We start from the raw sequence: 20,910 nt of genomic DNA on the forward strand, positions 1-20,910 counted from the left end.
TCTTTCTGAGCCTTCCCTACCCCACATTGAAGAATTATAGAATTTTCACCATCTGTCCTCCATGTTATCTCAATTTCATTTTTTCTCCAAGAATATTCTCCAACGAATTATTTTCTCAAGTACAGAAGTACATCCATTTTTGCAGGTAGGATATACCATACCATATACCACATATATATACCATAAAGGTAAGAAGGTGTCCTGACAATTCAGTATTCCTGCTTTTTATAGGTATCTAATAAGAAGTGAAGAAGGCAAAGAAATTTTAATAAATTTTAACAAAACCCTATATTTTGGAATAATAATCAATTGAATTTTTCCAAGGTATATTCATTTCCTATGTTGAAAAATTGATTAAATCATTTTCTTCATGAAAAAACTTGTATTTGTTGAGGCTGTGATGCCAAATGACCTCTCTGATTGAAGCCATAATGTTAGCCATGGGCTAAGGGAATTAGAAATGGAACAAACTAGGCTATTTCCTGTTGAGGTGCTTTTGAATCAAAACTACCTTCTACTCTAGCTCTAGGCATAGTTAGAAATCTTCTGTAACCATTTATATTTTGCATTCATTTTTCTTTCATTGATTTCCTGTGTGTTTTTCAAAGATCAAATAAATCACTTTATGCTTATAGTAAACACATATCATTGGGATTTATCAATGAAACATTAGGGTAGGAGGAAATGTTGTTATAGAGTGTTTGCTTGTGAAGTGGTTTTGCATAGTCACATGACAAAATGCCTGGGGGAAATTATATAAGGATATGTCTAAAACAGGCTAATAATAATTGACATTTATACTGAACTTTAAATTTTGCAGAGCACTTTACAAACATTATTTCATGTGAGCCTCATAACAACCCCATTGGGTTAGGTGCTACAGTTAAAATAATATCCATTTAATAGCTGAGGGGAACTCTTTCAAAGATAGTAAATAACTAACTCATCAACCTGTAACTAATAAGTGTCGGAGATAGGATTTATGCTCAGGTTTTTCACACACTGAATTCTACATGATATCTATTAGTTTATACTTTTACTCTGCCTCCATAAATACACCATATATAGCTCTTATACAATATGACTCTTCAAAAATAATTTAGAGGTGATGACTTCCTACAAGGATTCTACAAAGCTTTTAAATGCAAAAAGGCAATCCTTTTGTTAAACATGGAATTTTGAACTCAGATATAGCAGTCTTTCAACTGGAACTTTTCAAGGGTAGAAAGTGAATGGTTTTGATTTACAACTACTTTAATAAGTTTTTTCACTCTAGAAACAACTTGTCCAGAGTCTAAATGCTTGCCATAAAGTATTTCTTTTCATGTGCTGCTCTTTAAAAAAGTACCCTTCATTTTTCTCTCACGAAGCTCTTTCTCTGTGATATCTGGACATAGGAGTAAAATTGGATTATTCAAAGATATGATAGGATAACATTAACCCTAGTAGGGGATAAGCATGGTAGAGAAATTTTGAGTGTTGTTTAAGCAGTGGACTCAGTCTATTTTCTGAGATCCAGATAAATTTAAGTTGGGTGACTTAATCACCAGAAGATTAACAAATATTTTTTTAGGTCATGGCAGCTATTATGTAATTACATTCTGGGAGAGGAGTAGGCATATAGACACTCATAAACTCATTGATATTTTGATACTAAAATATATGTGTTGATTACCAAGAAAGAAGTTCCTATTTAAATAAGCGTGTGTATTTGGTCATCTGTCATTAGAATATTTAGTTAAAAATATAGGGTTATATGTAAATATAAAATTACATATAAATATAAAATTGCAGATGTACAGCTAGAAGTGACTTTAGAAGGAATGCGTTTCAGTCTCCCCATTTTATAGGTTAAAAAACTGAGTCCCAAACAGGTTAAATGACTTGTCCAAGATTAAACAGGAAATAAAACTAAGGCTATAAGTCCCTGACATCTTTTCTTCAGGACAGGGCAGATATATATCAATGTGTATATAACACTGGGCTTAGATAAAGAAAATCTGCATTCAAATCACAACTCAGACACTTATTAGCTTTGTGACCCAGAATAAGTCACAAAATCTCTGTTTTCCTCAAATTTCCCATCCCATCCCACCCTTTCCCATTTGAAAATGGGGTAATAATAGTACTTACTTTGCAGGACTGTTGTGAGGATCAAAGTAGAAAAATAATTATAAAGTACCTAGCACAATACCTAACATAGAGTAAGTACTATATAGACTTTTACTATTATCATTCAGTGTATTGGCCTGATTTACCATGGGAAGCACAGTTCACTGTGACATAGTTCTGGATTTAATTTGAATTCTATCATGAGTTTCTGTTTTCCAATTCATGTGGAACTCCTATTGCTCTGAAAACTCTTTCCTCTGGCTGCTTGCTAATTCCTCATAATCTTTGCAACCTGGCCTAGGCTCATCTTTAATATAATAGAATTAAATAGTCAAACTAGTCAAGGAAGCAAGGGAAAAACTGAAGAAAAGATTCACATGCAAAGATTTCTTAGTCTCTCTGTAGAGGGCTTCCACTAACTCCTTCAGGATAGATCTCAGGGACAAATTAGGAATTGAAGAAAATCAGTTCCAGCAAGAATTATGCTAACCAGAAGTGGAGAACTATAGTAGACAATAGTTTCAAATTAGTCACCACTTGGAATCTCCTCGTAGCAGTTCTATGAATTGGGGTGATAACTGCAGAAAATTAGAAAGTATCACAAAAAAAAAAAAAAAATACAGTATCTCTACTGAGCCTGTATCACAAAGAGATCATAAAAAAAGGGAAAAGGACCCACATGTGCAAAAATGTTTGTAGCAGTCCTTTTTATAGTGGCAAGGAATTGGGAATTGAGTGGATAACCATTAATCAGAGAATGGCTGAATAAGTTATGGTATATGAATGTTATGGAATATTATTGTTCTATAAGAAATGACCAGCAGGATGATTTCAGAAAAGTCTGGAGAAACTTACATGAACTGATTAAAGTGAAGTGAATAGAACCAAGAAAACATTGTACACAGGAACAAGATTATATGCTAATAATTCTGATGGACATGACTTTTCAAGCACAGGCAAATTTATAGTTCTTTGAGCATAGTTCCAAATTGGTCTCCAGAATGGTTAGATCATTTCACAACTCCACCAATAATGCATTAGTATCCCATTTTCCCTACATTCCTTCATCATTCATGATTATTTTTTCCTATTATCTTAGTCAATCTGATAGGTATAAGGTGGTCCCTCAGAGTTGTTTTAATTTGCATTTCTCTAATCAATAGAGATTAAGAGTGTCAAGTTCTATGGTTTCTCAGTTGTAATCCTTCTCTGAGAGGAGGTTTCTTTTCTCCATGAATCTTTTTCTCTGTTTTCTTCACTTGTGAATCCACGGGATGTCTTCTCCTTGATCCAATCCAGAACTGACTTTCCAGACTCTAACTTCTTCTTTTATCCTCCCAGAGAATGGGCATGGAATAACTCAGGGGCTTGTGGGAGAAATACTTCAACCAATGAACTTGCTCCTCTTAAACATGTAAGCTCCTTCCCAGAAGTTCAAAGAGGTAAAACTCCCCTTAAAGGCCAGAACTAGAGAATTGTTAAGTACTGACTTAGCACTTAGTAAGAACCTAACAAAGAGCATTTTTATATGATTAGAAATGAATTCTATTTCTTCATCTGAAAATTATTTGTCCATATATTTTGACCATTTACCAATTAGGGAATTACTTGCATTCTTATAAATTTGATACAGTTCTTTTTTTTTTTTTTTTCTTTTTTTTTAAATTATAGTTTTTATTTACCAGATATATGCATTGGTAATTTTTTAGCAATGACAATTGCAAAACCTTTTGTTCCAACTTTTCTCCTCCTTCCCCTTCCCCCTTCCCCCAGATGGCAGGTTGACCAATACATGTTACATATGTTAAAGTATAAATTAAATACAATATATGTATACATGTCCAAACAGTTGTATTGCTGTATAAAAAGAATCGGACTTTGAAATAGTGTACCATTAGCCTGAGAAGGAAATCCAAAATGCAGGTGGACAAAAATAGAGGGATTGGGAATTCTATGTAGTGGTTCATAGTCATCTCCCAGAGTTCTTTCGCTGGGTGTATAAGCTCCTCTTTCTAACTAATGTTTGTAGCATGAAACCCAACACTCCAGCATTGGCTTTTTAGTTTGTATTTTTATTTTACCATCTTGGTTACTTTCTGGCCATCTTACATAGCTGTCTATCTTTTTGCTCTAGAACAGTAATTGAACTGCTGTTGGATATCACATGTAAGATCCATGATCTTTTAAAAAATATATACTTTGATCACCATATTTCAATATAATTGGCTTCCTTTGAATTGTATGATACAGTTCTTTTTTATATTTTAGCAATGAGGCCTTTAAGCAGAAAGACTAGTTGTAAAAAATAATTCCACAGCTTTCTACTTCCTTTATAATCATGGCTGCATTGATTTTGCTTGTGTCAAACCTTTTTAATTTAATGTATTCAAAATTATCTGTTTTGAATTGTATAATGTTCTCTAGTTCTTCTTTGGCCATAAAGTCCTTCCTTCTTCAAAGACCTTACAGGTAAACTATCCCTTGCTCTCCTAATTTGCCTATAATATCACTATTTCTAAATCTTAGACCCATTTTGATCTTATCTTGGTATAAAGTGTGAGATGTTAGACTATGCCTAGTTTTTGCTACACTAAAATATCCTTTGTCCTAGTTAGAAGCTCACAATTTTTAAAATAATATTTAATAACATTTTTATTGTTGGTTGCATGGCATAGTGGACACAAATAACTATAAAGTTAAGAAAAACTGGATTCAAAAATCTGTCTGTGAATTTTGCTAATTTTTTAACTCTTACAAATCATTATCTTTCAATGCTCTCAAAAATTCTATAAGACTCTAATTTGCAGGGAAGGTACCCATCTACTATTGAAAAGATTGGATTCTTAAGCAGAATTTCTATAAAATCATGAATTTGTAGACCCAGTCCTGACTCTAGATCTTTTTCTATCCCTCTTGTAACTTTAGGTCTAATATAGTTTTTACCACAGTCCCCAACCACCTTTTAAACTTGTAAGATTGCCAATTGTTCAATAGTTTCTGTTTAATCACACTGTCCTCTACTACCCCCAATACAAAATTTCAAATAAATAAATAAAGACAATTTTTTAAAAAAGCATTTCATTTCTATGCCTTTGTACTGATTGTTCTTCTTTGTCTAGATAACCCTTGGGCATAGTTCCAGATTTCTCCTCAGAATGGCTGGAACACTTCACTATTCCAAAAAAATGCATTGGTGTCCTAGTTTCCCCACATACCCAATAACATTCTTTATTATCTTTTCCATTTCTCCCAGCAATTTTTGTCAAATAGTCAATTCTTATCCTAAAAGCTAGGGTCTTTGATTTATAAAAGATATAGATTACTATAATAACTGACTATATTGTCTTAGATACCTAACCTATTTCATTGATTCACTATTCTACTTCTTTGCCAGTTCCAAATGGTTTTGATGACTGCTGATTTATGATACAGTTTTAAGTCTTGTATTGCTAGGCCACCTTTCTTGGTTTTTTGTTTTTTTTTTTTTTCATTAGTTTCTTTGATATTCTTGACCTTTTGTTCTGGAGATGAATTTTGTTTATTTTTTCTAGATCTATAAAGTATTCTTTTCAGTTTGGTATGGCACTGAATAAGTAAATTAATTTAGGTAGAATTGTTATTTTTTATCATACTAGCTCAGCCAGCTCATGAACCATTGATATTTTATTTGTGTGAAAAGTGTTTTATAATTATATTCATAAAGCTCCTAGGGTTTTCTTGGAAGATAAACTCCCAAATATTTTATATGTTCTGCAATTATTTTTAAATGGAAGTTTTCTTTTTATGTCTTGCTGCTGAGCTTTGTGGGTATCATATAGATATGCTGATGATTTATCTTGGTTTATTTTATATTCTACAACTTTGCTAAAGTTATTAATTTTGTCTAGAAGTTTTTAGTTGGTACTTTAAATATACTATCATAACAAAATAAGAAAGGAAATGAGAGGTATGCATGAGGGAGTTAACAGCTTAGAAAAGAAATGAAAAAAATGTCTGAAGAAAACAACTTAAAAAGTAGAATTAATGAAATAGAAAAAAGAGATTCAAAAGTTAACAAGAAAATATCAGTAAAAAATAGAACATGGCAAATTAAAGCTAATGACTCTGTGAGACAGTATGAATCAGTCAAACAAACTAAACAGAATGAAAAAAATGGAACAAAACATGAATTATCTCACTGGGAAGACAAACACACAGAAAAATAGATCCAGAATGACCATAAAAAAAAGCTGGATAGCACTCTTTCATCACAGAAAATGATCCCGATATTCTAGAAACAAAGAGGAAAATACTGAAAGAATCCATCAATCACCTTCACAAAGAAACCTCACAAGGAAAATATCAAAGAATATTTTTGGGAAACTCCAGAACACAACCTCAAGATAAAAACTTCTGCAGACTGCCAGGCAAAAAAAAAAAAAAATTCAAATATCAAGGGCAAACAGTCAAGATTACCCAAGATTTGGCAACTTCTACAATAAAGAATTAGAGGGTATGGAATACCATATCGTGGAAGGCAAAGGACCTGGGGTTACAACCAAGAATCAACTATTAAGCGAGACTCAGTATCATCTTTCGGGTGAGGATATGGAGCTTCACTGAAGGAAGAGACTTTCAATCATTTCTCTTAAAAAGAGAACTAAACAGAAATTTAATCTACAAACACAGGATACAAGAGAATTATAGTAAGTTAAATGGGAAAAAAAAAATATATATATATATATAAGATTAATCTTTTTTGCATCCCTAGAAGGGAAAACAACATCTGTAACTCTTTTTTTTAAATTAATTTTTACAAAAAAATTTATGCATAGGTAATTTTCCAGCATTGACATTTGCAAAAATTTTTGTTTCAACTTGGCAGATGGCAACTTTGAACTTCAGATGGCAGGTTGACCAATATATGTTAAATATGTTAAAGTATAAGTTAAATACAATATATGTATACATGTCCAAACAGTTATTTTGCTGTACAAAAATACTCAGACTTTGAAACACTGTACAATTAGCCTGTGAAGGAAATAAAAATGCAGTCAGACAAAATTAGAGGGATTGGGAATTCTATGTAGTGGTTCATAGTCAACTCCCAGAGCTCTTTTGCTGGGTGTAGCTGGTTCCGTTCATTATTGCTCTATTGGAACCTATTAGGTTCATCTCATTTTTAGAGAGGGCTTCATCCATCAGAATTGATCATCATATAGTATTGTTGTTGAAGTATAAAATGATCTCCTGGTCCTGCTCATTTCACTCAGCATCAGTTCATGTAAGTCTCTCCAGGCCTTTCTGAAAGCATTGTGTTGGTCATTTCTTACGGAAAAATAATATTCCATAATATTCATATATCAAAATTTATTCAGCCATTTTCCAATTGATGGGCATCCATTAAGTTTCCAGTTTCTGGCCACTACAAAGAGAGCTGCCACAAACATTTTCGCACATACAGGTTCCTTTCCCTTCTTTAAAATCTCTTTGGGATATAAGTCCAGTAGTAATGCTGCTGGATCAAAGGGCATGCACAGTTTGATAACTCTTAGCTTAGTTCCAAATTGTTCTCCAGAATGGCTGGATGTATTCACTATTCCACCAACAATGTATCAGTGTCCTAATTTTCCCACATCCCCTCCAACATTCTGCATTACCTTTCCCTGTCATTCTAGTCAATCTGACAGGTGTGTAGTGGTATCTCAGAGTTGTCTTAATTTTCATTTCTCTGATTAATAATAACTTGGAGTATCTTTTCATATATCTAGAAATAGTTTCAATTTCTTTGTCTCAGAATTGTCTGTTCATATCCTTTGACCATTTATCATTTAGAGAATGGCTTGATTTCTTATTAATAAGAGTTAATTCTCTATATATTTTGGAAATGAGGCCTTTGTCAGAACCTTTGACTATAAAAATGTTTTCCCAATTTATTACTTCCTTTCTAATCTTGGCTGTGTTACTTTTGTTTGTACACAAACTTTTCAATTTGATATAATCAAATTTTTCTATTTTGTGATCAATAATGACCTCTGGTTCTTCTTTGGTCACAAATTCCTTCCTTTTCCACAGGTCTGAAAGGTAAATTATCCTATGCTATTCTAATTTATTTATAATCTCATTCTTTACACCTAGGCCATGAACCCATTTTGACCTGATCTTGGTGTACACTGTTAAGTGTGGGTTAATGCCTAATTTCTGCAATACTAATTTCCAATTTTGCCAGCAATTTTTGTCAAACAGAGAGTTATTATCCCAAAAGCTGGGGTCTTTAGGTTTGTCAAACACTAGATTATTTAAGTTATTGGCTGTTGTTTTTTTTTCCTTTGAATTTAACCTATTTCACTAATCAACTAGTCTATTTCTTAGCCAATACCAAATGGTTTTGGTAACCATTGCTTTTTAATATAATTTTAGATCTGGTATAGCTAGGCCACCTTTATTTGATTTTTTTTTTTTCATTAATTCTCTTGAAATTCTTGACCTATTGTTTTTCTACATGAAATTTGTTGATATTTTTTGTAGGTGATTAAAATAGTTTTTTGGGAGTCTGGTATAGCTCTAAATAAATAGATTAGTTTAGGTAGTATTGTCATCTTTATTATATTTGCTCACCCAATCCAAGAGCATTTAATATTTTTCCAATTGGTTAGATCAGACTTAATTTGTATGGAAAGTGTTTTGTAGCTTTGCTCTTATACTTTCTGATTTTCCCTTGGCAGATAGATTTCTAAATATTTTATATGATCAGTAGTTACTTTGAATGTAATTTCTCTTTGTAGATCTAGCTGTTGGATTTTGTTGGTGATATATGAGGATGCTGATGATTTATGTGGGTTTATTTTGTATCCTGCAATTTTGCTAAAGATGTGGATTATTTCTGATAGCTTTTTACTAGAATCTCTGGAGTTTTCTAAGCACCCCATCATAACAGCAGCAAAGAGTGATGGTTTGGTTTCCTCATTAGCTGTTCTAATTCCTTTAATTTCTTTCTCATCTCTTATTGCCAAAGCTAGAATCTCTAATACAATATTGAATAGTAATGGTGATAGTGGGCAACCTTGTTTCACTCCTGATCTTATTGGGAATGGTTCTAGTTTATCCCCATTACATATGATGCTTACTGATGGTTTAAATAGGTGCTACTGATAATTTTAAGGAAAAGTCCATTTACTCCTACACTCTCAAGTGTTTTTAATAGGAACGGATGTTGGATTTTATCAAATGCTTTTTCTGAATCTATATGGTGGAAATTCTACTTGATCATTATCCTGGATAAATGATATTCTGTTGTCTTTTTGCTAATATATCATTTAAGATTTTAGCATCAATATTCATTAAGGAAATTGGTCTATATTATTCTTTCTCAGTTTTTAACCTACCTGGTTTAGATATCAGTACCATGTCTGTGTCATAAAAGGAATTTGGTAGGACTCCTTCATTCCCTAATTTTTTTTTCAAATAGTTTATATAATTGGGGATAATTGTTCTTTAAATGTTTGGTAGAATTCACATGAAAATCCATCTGGTGCTGGGGGTTTTTTCTTAGGGAGCTGATTAATAGCTTGTTCTATTTTTTTTTTTTTTTTTTTTTTTTTTTTTTCTGAAATGGGACTATTTAAGCCATTTCCTTCCTCCTCTGTTAATATGGGAAGCCTATATTTTTGGAAGTATTCATCCATTTCACTTAGTTTATCAAATTTATTGGCATAAAATTGGGCAAAGTAACTCCTTACTATTGCTCTAATTTCCTCTTCATTGGTGGAAAGTTCCCCCTTTTCATTTTTAAGACTAACAATTTGATTTTCCTCTTTCCTTTTTCTGATCAGATTTACCAAAAAAATTATCTATTTTATTGGTTTTTTCATAAAACCAACATTTACTTTTATTTATTAACTCAATTTTTTTTACTGTTAATATTATTAATTTCTCCTTTTAATTTTAGAATTCCAAGTTTAGCATTTGATTGGGGGTTTTTTAATTTGGTCTTTTTCTAGCTTTTTAAGTTGCAAGCCTAATTCATTGATCTTCTCTTTCTCTATTTTATTCAAGTAAGCTTCTAAAGATATAAAATTTCCCCTTATTACTGCTTTGGTTGCATCCTACAATGGAAGTGACTCAGACCTGCACAGGCCGAGCTGTGGAGATGCCCTGTGAAGAACTCTGCTGTGTGGATTAATAACTGCCCTGTGCCATTCTGGAGAGCAATTTAGAACTATCCTCAAAGGGATATAAAACTCTGCATACTCTTTGATCCAGCAGTGTTATTACTGGATCTGTACCCCAAGGAAATTTTAAAGGAGAGAAAAGGAACCACTTATGAAAAATGTTTGCAACTGCTCTTTTCTGTGGTAGCAAATAGCTGGAAAATGAATAGATGCCTCTCAATTGGGAAATGGCTGAACAAATTATGGTATATGAAGATAATGGAATATTATTGTTCCACAAAAAATGATGAACAAACTGATTTTAGAAAGGCCTATAAAAATTTACCTGAACTGATACTGAATGAAATAAGCAGAACCAGGAATATCTTTTACACAATAGCAGCAAGAATATGTGAAGATCAACTATGAAAGACTGGATTTTTCTCAATGGTTCAGTGATCCAAAGCAATTCCAGTAGGCTTTGGAAGGAAAATTCCATTTGCATCCACAGAAAGATGTAAGGAGACTAAAATGTAAATCAATACATGCTGTGATCATTTCTTTTTTTTTCTGTTTTTTTTTTTTTTTAATCTCATGGTTTTTACTTTTTGCCCTGATTTTTCTCTTAATATGATACCTAAAATAATGTGTAGTAAAGTAAATATTTTTAATTAAAACTTTTTATTTTTCACAATATATGCATAGATAATTCTGCAACATTAGCCCTTGCGAAATTTTATGTTCCAGTTTTCCCCCACTTCCCCCACCTCTAAATGGCAAGAAGTCCAATATATGTTAAACATGGTCAAAATATATATTGAATCCAATATATGCATACATACTTATATTACCTTGCAGTACAAATGAAACCAGAAAAGAAAATGATGAAGAAAATAAAATACAAGCAAACAAAAACAAAAAAAATGAGAATGCTATGTTGTGAACCACACTCAGTTGGCACAGTTCTCTCTCTCTAGGTGTAGATGGCTCTTTTGATCACAAGACCATTGGAACTGGTCTGTATCATCTCATTGTTGATGATAGCCACGTCCATCAAAATTGATCTTCATACAATATTGTTGTTGCCATGTACAATGATCTCCTGCTTCTGTTCATTTCATTTAGCATCAATTCATATAAGTCTCTCCAGACCTTTCTGAAATCATCCTGTTGGTCATTTCTTACAAAACAATAATATTCTGTAACATTCATATACCATAACTTATTCAGCCATTCTCCAATTGATGGGCATCCAGTCAGTTTCCAGTTTCTTGCCACTACAAAAAGGGCTGCCACAAACAGTTTTGCAGATGTAAGTCTCTTTCCATCATTTAAGTAAGATCTCTTTGGGATATAAGCCCAGTAGAAACACTGCTGTATAAAAGAGTATACAGAGTTTGATAATTCTTTGGGTAGAGTTCCAAATTGCTCTCCAGAATGGCTCGGTCCATTCACAACACTATCAACAATGTTTCAGTGTCCAAGTTTTCCCACATCCCCTGCATACTATATAGCAGTTCATAGTTTTCTCCCAGACTTCTTTCACTGGGTGTAGCTGGTTCAATTCATTACTGATCTATTGCAATTGATTTGGTTCATGTCATCTATTCCCTCTTTTTTTTTTTTTTTTTGCTGGCATATTCTTTTTGTACTTAATATTGAATAAAATAATGTTCTAAATAATAGATAAATCACAACTTTTAGTGTCTCCAGAAGGACCCTACATTTCATGGGCTCATGCTTTATCTTTTCCCTAAAATCTTCACCTTTAATAGCTGATATGTAAGTTTCTATGGATGTAGGCATGCATGCATGTATGTATACATGTATGGGTACTTATATATGTATACAAAACATGTATATGTGTACACACAGTGTAGAAATACATATATGCAAATGCACATGTGTTTATTTTTATTAGAATAAAGCTAGCAATTTCCCCATAATTTTTATATCAGTTAGTTATATAGGATGAAAATTAGATTATGTTAAAGTCAGCCAGGGATTAGTGTGAACTCCAAAATTCAATTTTTTAATTTGCTATTGAAAAAGATGATAATTTTTGTAGACAAAATTTATATTTCATATTCATAAAATATGAAGTTATACATTTTGTAGTATTTGTTTATATATGCATTTCTGTATCCATCTATCTATATCCTAATTAGTCTTTTCCAATTCAACTGTACAAAAATTTCTTAAGCATTTCCTATGTTTAAGGTTCTACAAAAGCCACTTGTGATGCATAGCTAAAAGCCAAAATGATCCTTAATATGAAGGAATTTATATACCATAGATAGTACAGAAAGACAAAATACATTTATTGTTTGAATTCAAAAAGTCCCTTAGTTGTATATTTCAATAAGAAATCATTACTTAAGTAACAAGATTTCAGAAAAATCTCATCACTGTTAGGTGTTGCTTAACTGAGTGAAGAGATAAGGTAATTTTAAAAAGCAACAACAAATGTTTAACAATATCTTATTAATATATCTTATATCCACTCCCCATTTCCCTGCAGCATCAACCAGACAATGAATACATATAATGAAAAATTTTTCTAAGTTTGACTCAGTATGTTACATTGCATTCACATATTACAGATTATTTAGCCATTAACTAATTGATGAGCATTTATTTTGTTCCTAGTTCTTTGCTACTATAAAAAAAGTTTTTCTATAAATATTTTATTTTATATGATTTTTCTCTGTTATGATTTCTGGGTTATAATACTTAGCAGTGGAAGCAAATACATAGACCTTTTCTCTAAAGAGGGTTTGAAATATTTCATAATTCTGGCTTTCCAACTAAGCATCATTTGGAGTCTAATAAATATTTCTGTTAGAATCTATCTGTTTGGTCAAAGTGAAGTGTTCAATGAATAATTTAAATTTTTCATTTCTAATAATTGCATGAGATATGAGAGTGGAGCACTGGAGCAGAAGTTGAAAAGAACAGAATTCAAATCTAGTTTCAGATGCAACTCTGGAGACTATTTATCTCTGTTTGCCTTGGTTTTCTTTGCTTTCTTTCTCTCTCTCTCTCTCTCTCTCTCTCTCTCTCTCTCTCTCTCTCTCTCTCTCTCTCTCTCTCTTTTTTATTAGGAAATTGAGGTTAAGTGACTTGCCTAGAGTCACACATCTAGCAAGTATTAAGCCTGAGGCCAGATTTAAACATAGGTGTTCCTGTCTCCAGAACTGGTGTTCTATTCACTGCATCATCTAGCTGTCCTTTTGACTTAGTTTTCTAAACTATAAAATATGGAAAATGATAGCATCTAAGTTATAAGGTTGTTAGGAATAAAATGGGACAATATTGGTAAAAATGTTTTTGCCTAGTAGTTCACTCAAAGTTGGTGCTATAAAAAAATGCCTATTCTCATTCCCTTCCAATTTATCTACTCAAATTAACTCAGGTGAGCAAGTATTAAAATTGAAGCAACCAAAAAACAGTGACAATAATATTTGGACTGCACCTTAAAAATGAAAACTGAATTCACTGGATTTTGTGGAATTCTCCAATTTTCTCTGGTTTTTGTATCCTTTAGAATAGAAAATATCATTTGTGTTTTTGGTCTATAGAAGTTAAATTTCTCTGCAGATTTGAATAGTGGCAAATAGTTCTTTTCTAGCATATAATTAATTCAGTTATCTTTTCATGCCATATATAATTGTAAACAATACCAAATTAAAAATATTCTTGAGACTAGTAAAAATTTGGGGAAAACAAAGGCGACCAAGAAGCCAAATGCCTTCAAGTATCTCCATGTGCACAAAGATTATTTATGCAAAATATTCTACATTATTTGGAAGCTAGGATTAAAACAAAAGTGGAAAAAAATCATCCTCAGGTTGAAAATAGAATTCAGTTTCCTTTTAGAATTTCTTAAATTTAATTTGTCACAATTTAGGTGCTTTCTGGCTAAAAAGATTGCATTATTGAATTCTAGGTCAAGACATTTCTCAATAGGCAGGGCTTTGTCTAAAATGCCACCAAAAAACAACAACAAAAAATTCAAACTAAAAGTCTGCTCAGGCACTTATAACTTTGAATTCAAGGCTGGTGCTCTATCCACTGCGCCACCTAGCTGCCCCACACTTACAACTTTGAAAGATGAAAATTACTTTATCCAAAATCATTTAACATTTTATGTCATTGCTGGATAAGAGAAATCTTTCCTCACTATTATGAATCTAATAATGTAGTTCCCCCCCCCCCAATAATTTAAAACAAAATAGGTCTATCCTAAAAGAGATTGAAAAAAAAAATAAGAAAATGTGTATATGTATCAAAATGTTTCTATCATCTCTTTTGTTTTGTTGTAGTAGTTTAAAAAAAAAAAACCTGGAAAAGAAAAATGCCCATCTTAGGAGGAAGGACTGAATAAATGTTTATTTATGAATGATAAGTTAATAATAAGTTGTTAAGAAATGGGGAAAGAGATTATTTCAGAGAGACATAGAAATATGTCTCCATATCCACACTAATTCAGATTGAAGTAAACAGAAATAGAAAAAAAATACTATTTAATAATATCAATATTATGACAAATAGATAATTTTGAGGATTTTTATATAGATAAGAATTATAAAATGAATAGAATCAAGAAAACAAAGAACAAAATAAAAACACTCTAAAGGTAAAAAGCTTTGAAATCTGTAAAATCTGTGGTCATTGGAATTTTAACCATGATTTGAGATAATCAATGATGGAGCACATTATCTACTTTTTTAAAGAAAGATAATACATTTTGGATAAAGAATGATATAACTATCTCTCTCTTTCTATTTCTCTCTGTCTCTGTCTCTGTCTCTCTCTTTTTTTTCTCTTTCTCTCTCTCTCTACATATATATATATGTGTGTGTGTGTGTGTGTGTGTGTGTGCGCGCTCATGTGTGTGTTTGTATTAAATATCATTAAAAATCAATGAGGGATTTTTGTTTGTTTGTTTGAGCATACATATTTGTTATAAGAATTTTTACCCCAATGAGTTGGGGAGCTTGAGGGAAAAGAAATACATATTTGTGAAAACATATTTAAAAGTTAAAATTTATAATTAGATATCATTGTTTTTCATAGTATATTCTCTTAATATAATATTGTATGTTTCTGGACTTTTTTTTCTTTTTACCTCTTATCTTTTTCACTTAGTACATTAATAAAACTGAGTAACTGAAAAGAATCTCCAAAAACAAAGCACATATTTTCTTATATTAAATATTTAGTTAACATTTTAATTATTACTAAACTGAACCAGTTGATTAAATGGAAATGTTACATGGACTTATTTTCATTATTCAATTTTAATAAGTATTTATTTTGGGTTCTCTTTCAGAAAGTGATTGGTGAATTCTTTCAATAGCTATTTTACTTTCTAGTTCTAGGACATCAAGGAAATTTTCCTTGATGATTTCCTGAAAGATGATGTCTAAGCTCTTTTTTTTATTTTGGTTTTCAAGAAGTCCAATAAACTTTAGATTGTCTCTCCTAAATCTATTTTCCAGGTCAGTTGTTTTTCCAATGAGGTATTTTACATTTTCTTCTATTTTTTTTTATATTTTTTCATTTTTTTTTACTGATTCTTGATTTCTCATTGTCATTCACTTCCATTTGTTCAATTCTGATTTTTAGTGAAGTTTTTTTTGTAACTTTTTTAAACTCTTTTTGTATTTAGCCAAATGAATTTTTAAATGAGTTGTTTTGTTCATTGAATTTTTATTTTTTTTTCCATTACACAAATTCTCTTTTTCAATGAATTGGTTTCTTTTGCATATCTGTTTTATAAGTAGTTATATGCTTTTTCCATTTCATCAAATCTATTTTTAAGAAATTTCCTTCAGATAATTTTTGTTTCATTTTCCATAACCTCTTGCAAAAATCTCATTTCCTTTCCCCATTTGTCTCCCAAATCTCTTTTAAGATCTTTTTTGAATTCTTCAAAGAAAGCCTTGTGAAATGGGGACCAACACATATCATCCTTTGGGCCTTCATCTCAGGGTTTAATGTCTGTTCTTTCTGTCCACAAGAACTATCTATGGTCAGAGTTCTTTTTTTTTTTGTTTTGTTTTGGGTTTTTTTTTTTTGCTAATTTTTTAAGGGTGAAGATCTGGTCTTAAGGCTAAGGGATGACAGATGCTTTAGTTTGCCCTGAGGCTGGTGTTTCAGACTGACTTCCAGCTCTGGGTAGGCATGATCAAATCGTGCATTTTGGAATTCAGGGACTCACAATTTGCCTTTTGTATTTGCTTTGGGTGTCTTATAGCTAATCTGCTGATCAACTGCAGGCCAGAGTAGCCTATGAGCCTTACATAGTAGATTCCCCAGTGCATGGATGCAGCAACGTGTGGGATCCTACACCAGCTCCTTGCCCTGGGCTCCTTGTGCTTAGATCTGGGCTTAACAGCTTCCCCCCCTGCCGGATTGAAATAGACATTTTGTGGAGTCCTTCCACAGTATCTTCTTCTGGAAATTTGTTGTACTCCACATATTTTGGGTTCTGTCACTCCAAAACCATTTCAAAGGTTTAGTCTGCTATTGATTTGGGGGAAACTCAGAAGTCACATAGAGACATGTCTACTTTCCCATATCTTGTCTCTGCCCTCATAAGTATTTAATAATCATCTACAATGTCAAAGACAGAGAGACTGAGATAAGAGAAAGAGCAGGGAGGGGGAAGTAATGGTTGTAGAAGGAGGAAGGAAAGAGGTTAAAAAGAAAAGAAAAAAAAAAAGTAAGGGACAAAGAAGGAAGAAAAGGAGAGAGAAGGGGAGAAGAATAAAAAGGAGAAGGAAAAATTGGTGACTACCCTAGGTTTCATAAAGCATTATTCCTAATGTGGCAAAGAAGAAACTTGGGGGAGTTGAGAAATACATACATGTATGTATGTATGTATGTATACGTATATGTATATACGCAGAGTTAAAGTAAAATACCATTTTGTAAATACCTGGCCTTCTCAATAATATCATACCATCATTTCTCCTTATTAGAAAAAAAGTTATAACATGCTGTCTGGAATAGTATTTAAAAAGACAAAATTTAAATTTAAATGAAAGACAATTTTCTCAATATGATTTATTTACAGTTTGATATAATATGCATGCATGTCACATACATTATATACATATATGTATATATTACATTTGTACACTTACTTCATGTATGCATAATTGTATGTATATGTATGTATGTAATAAGTTTACATATGTACATATCATATATGTGTATATAATTCATACGTAAAATATGGCTTCATATTATAAAATAAGTTTGGGTTAATTTATTTTCTGCAACATACCCATTTATATATTTTTTTCTTTTTCTTTTTTTAAATAGGTCAGGAAAAAAACCTGTAGAAGCAAACTCTATAAGACATCATGTCACCTTGGATTTTGGCTTTCTCTGGTACAAGTCCATTTTGCTAACTCTTGAAGTCATTAACTTTGCTACTAAATTGTTACTGACAGAGATGGGGGACATTACTGAAATTCTTAAGACTCTCAGTGGTGACCATATGGCTCCCTACCAAAAAAAAAAAAAAAGTTAATATTTAATGATAATCCTTATATATTCTCCAATTACATGAAATTGGTTAGAGGATAGAAATCTCATCTTCCTTTAAAAGGAATAAAACTCCCTTAAAGAAAATTTATCATGATTATTTAATATTTCTTATAAATTAGATTTTTAAGAGTTATAGATTAAAATATCTCCCTCATATTTTGAACATAATGAAGGATGAAATTGATTGGTTATCCTTCCATACAAATCTCATTTTTATAATTTTCTTAGAATAATCTAACTGATAGAATACAGAAAACATGCTGAGGTCAATTACTGCTAAATGCGTATCTTCTTAATAACAATGGTTGAAATCTTTTCATTCCTTGCAAAAGATAGTACCACCAATATATTCAAAAATTATAGATACATTATGGATTCCATATTGTTGAGGGTTGGTCTCATTCTACTTGTAGAATTAAGTTGGTTGAGTCAAGAAAAGAAGCACTTAATGTGCACTTAATAAATGTCTAACTTCTGCTAGATGGTAAAGGACATATAGGGAAAAAAAAAATCAATCTTTGTCCTTAAGAAGTTTGCAATCTAGTTTGGATACAAAAAATGCAAATGGAGTCAATGTGTGGGAAAAGGTCTATGTTACCCTAGAATCGATGAACAGAGTAACAATAATAAGTTTCTTTCTATAATAAAAATCAATTAATTATTTTATTTTTGTGGTTGTATTATGCTTTAGGAGTAGGATAGGAACAGCCAGGATAGCATTTAAGAAATTTTTGCAGGACTTTCAATTGCCTTATTTTTTCCCTTGAAATAAAACCTATTATTTTAACAACAAAGTGCTTCTAGTCACAGTGGGTGTGATATAGTAGACAGAATAGAAATCAGCTTAGAAACAGATCAAACTCTATATCTATCACTTACTAATTGTGTCATAAGATAGAAGTTACTTAATCTCTGTGGGCCTCAAGTATAGCCATTAAATTAGACATGATAAAATACAATCTGGCCTGTTAGAAGAAGAAGTTCCTACATCAGGATTTCCCTATGCTGACATAATTACAAATGTTTAATATGCTATTCTAATAAACAGATGAAGAGATCTAATGATCTCTTTCAAAGAGATCAAAGACTCTCAGGAGTAAAAGTATGCAGATACATTCTGAGAATGAATAAAATACCAGTATGGGTGTAGAGTAACCTCACAAACATATTTAAAAATAAAAATTAAAAAAAAACAGACAGACAGACAGAAATCACCTGGACATAATCTTCTAGATTAATCAAAAAAGATATGACTTTCTCAAGACATCTATGATAGACATCTGAAGAAATATCCAGTGTGTGACAGGATTATGTTTGAATACTACCAAAATTGAGAATAACTAGAAGTTGGTGATAAAATTTAAAGACAACCGAACTTTTTTGTTTATTTTTAATCTACATATATCAAAGAAGAGAATTGAGTCACCCGTGGGACTAAAGATGATGAATAGTGACAAAAGAGAGAAAATATGTTTTATTTTGCCTTTCTTGAGTATGGGACAAAAATATCTGAGGGAATGGAATAAAATGTAATTGAATTAATAGATAGGAAACACCTTCCAATCATTAAATAATTTTCATCTAGTCTATTTGAATCAAGTAATTTTTCACCTGACCCAAATGAATAAGGGAACTGAAAGAACTGGTAAATTTGATTCCTGAACTTCAATGAGTATTATTTGAAAAACAAAACAAACATCTCCATTTAGGAGGAAAAAAAATAATAAAGAAGCTATAGACCATTATAATTGCATTTAATTCTTAAGAAAATTATAAAATAAAAATTGGAGAAATAATTAGTTAGCCTCTGAAAAACAAATGGAGATTACAGAGTCAGAATTACTTCATTGAAAACACATAATTTCTGACTAAATCTATATTTACTTTTGGGAGAAGATTATTTAATTTAAATGTTATGTAAGTTCTTTTGATGTGATTTGCTTGGATTTTAACAATGTTTTTGATAAATAGTCCAATACCTCTTAGATTATCTCTCCTGAATCTATTTTCCAGGTTAATTGTTTTTCTAATGCGGTATTTTGCATTTTCTTTTCTTTTTTCTTTTTTTTTTTTTTTTTGTTTTTTTTTGTTTTGTTTTGTTTTGTTTGAGTAATTCTTGATGTCTCATTGAGTCATTCACTTCCATTGGTTCAATTCTAATTTTTTCTGAATTATTTTCTTTAATTAGCTTTTTTAGCTCCTTTTGTATCTGGCCAATTGAACTTTTAAATGATTTCATTGATTTTTTTTTTCCATTTCACATATTCTGGTTTTTAAAGAGTTGTTTCCTTTTTTCATTTTGTCAAATCTAAGGAGTTATAAGTTTTTGCTTTTTTTGCTAATTTTTAAAGGTTGAAGTCTGCTCATGAGATTTTTGCATCAATATTCATTAGGGAGATTGGTCTATAACTTTCTCTGTTTTCATCTTACCTGGTTTAGGTATCAGTACCATGTCTGTGTCATAAATGGGATTTAGTAGGAATTCTTTCCCTATTTTTTTCAAATAGTTTAAATAGTATTGGAGCTAGTTGTTATTTAAAATTTTAGTAGTATTTATATGTAAATCCTTATGGTCCTGGGGATTTTTTCTTAGACAGTTGATTAATAACTTGTTCTATTTCTTTTTCTAAAATGGGAGTATTTAAGTAATTTATTTCCTCTTCTGTTAATCTGGGCAATCTAAATTTTTGTAGGTATTTCTCCATTTCACTTAGGTTGTCAAATTTACTGGCATAAAGTTGGGCAAAGTAACTCCTGATAAATTCTCTAGTTTCCTTTTCATTGGTGGATAGTTCTCCCTTTTTTATTTTTGAGATTAACAATTTGATTTTCCTCTTTCCTTTTTCTAATCAAATTTGCCAAAGGCTTATCTATTTTGTTATTTTTTTCATAAAATCAACTCTTTGGCCTCATTTCCAAAATATATAAAGAATTGACTCTAATTTATAAGAAATCAAGCCATTTTCCAATTGACAAATGGTCAAAAGATATGAACAATTTTCAGATGATGAAATTGAAACTATTTCCACTCATATGAAAAAATGTTCCAAATCACTATTGATCAGAGAAATGCAAATTAAGACAACTCTGAGATACCACCTGTCAG

Source organism: Sminthopsis crassicaudata, chromosome 1 (assembly GCF_048593235.1).
Source record: "Sminthopsis crassicaudata isolate SCR6 chromosome 1, ASM4859323v1, whole genome shotgun sequence".
Lineage (NCBI taxonomy): Eukaryota > Metazoa > Chordata > Mammalia > Dasyuromorphia > Dasyuridae > Sminthopsis > Sminthopsis crassicaudata.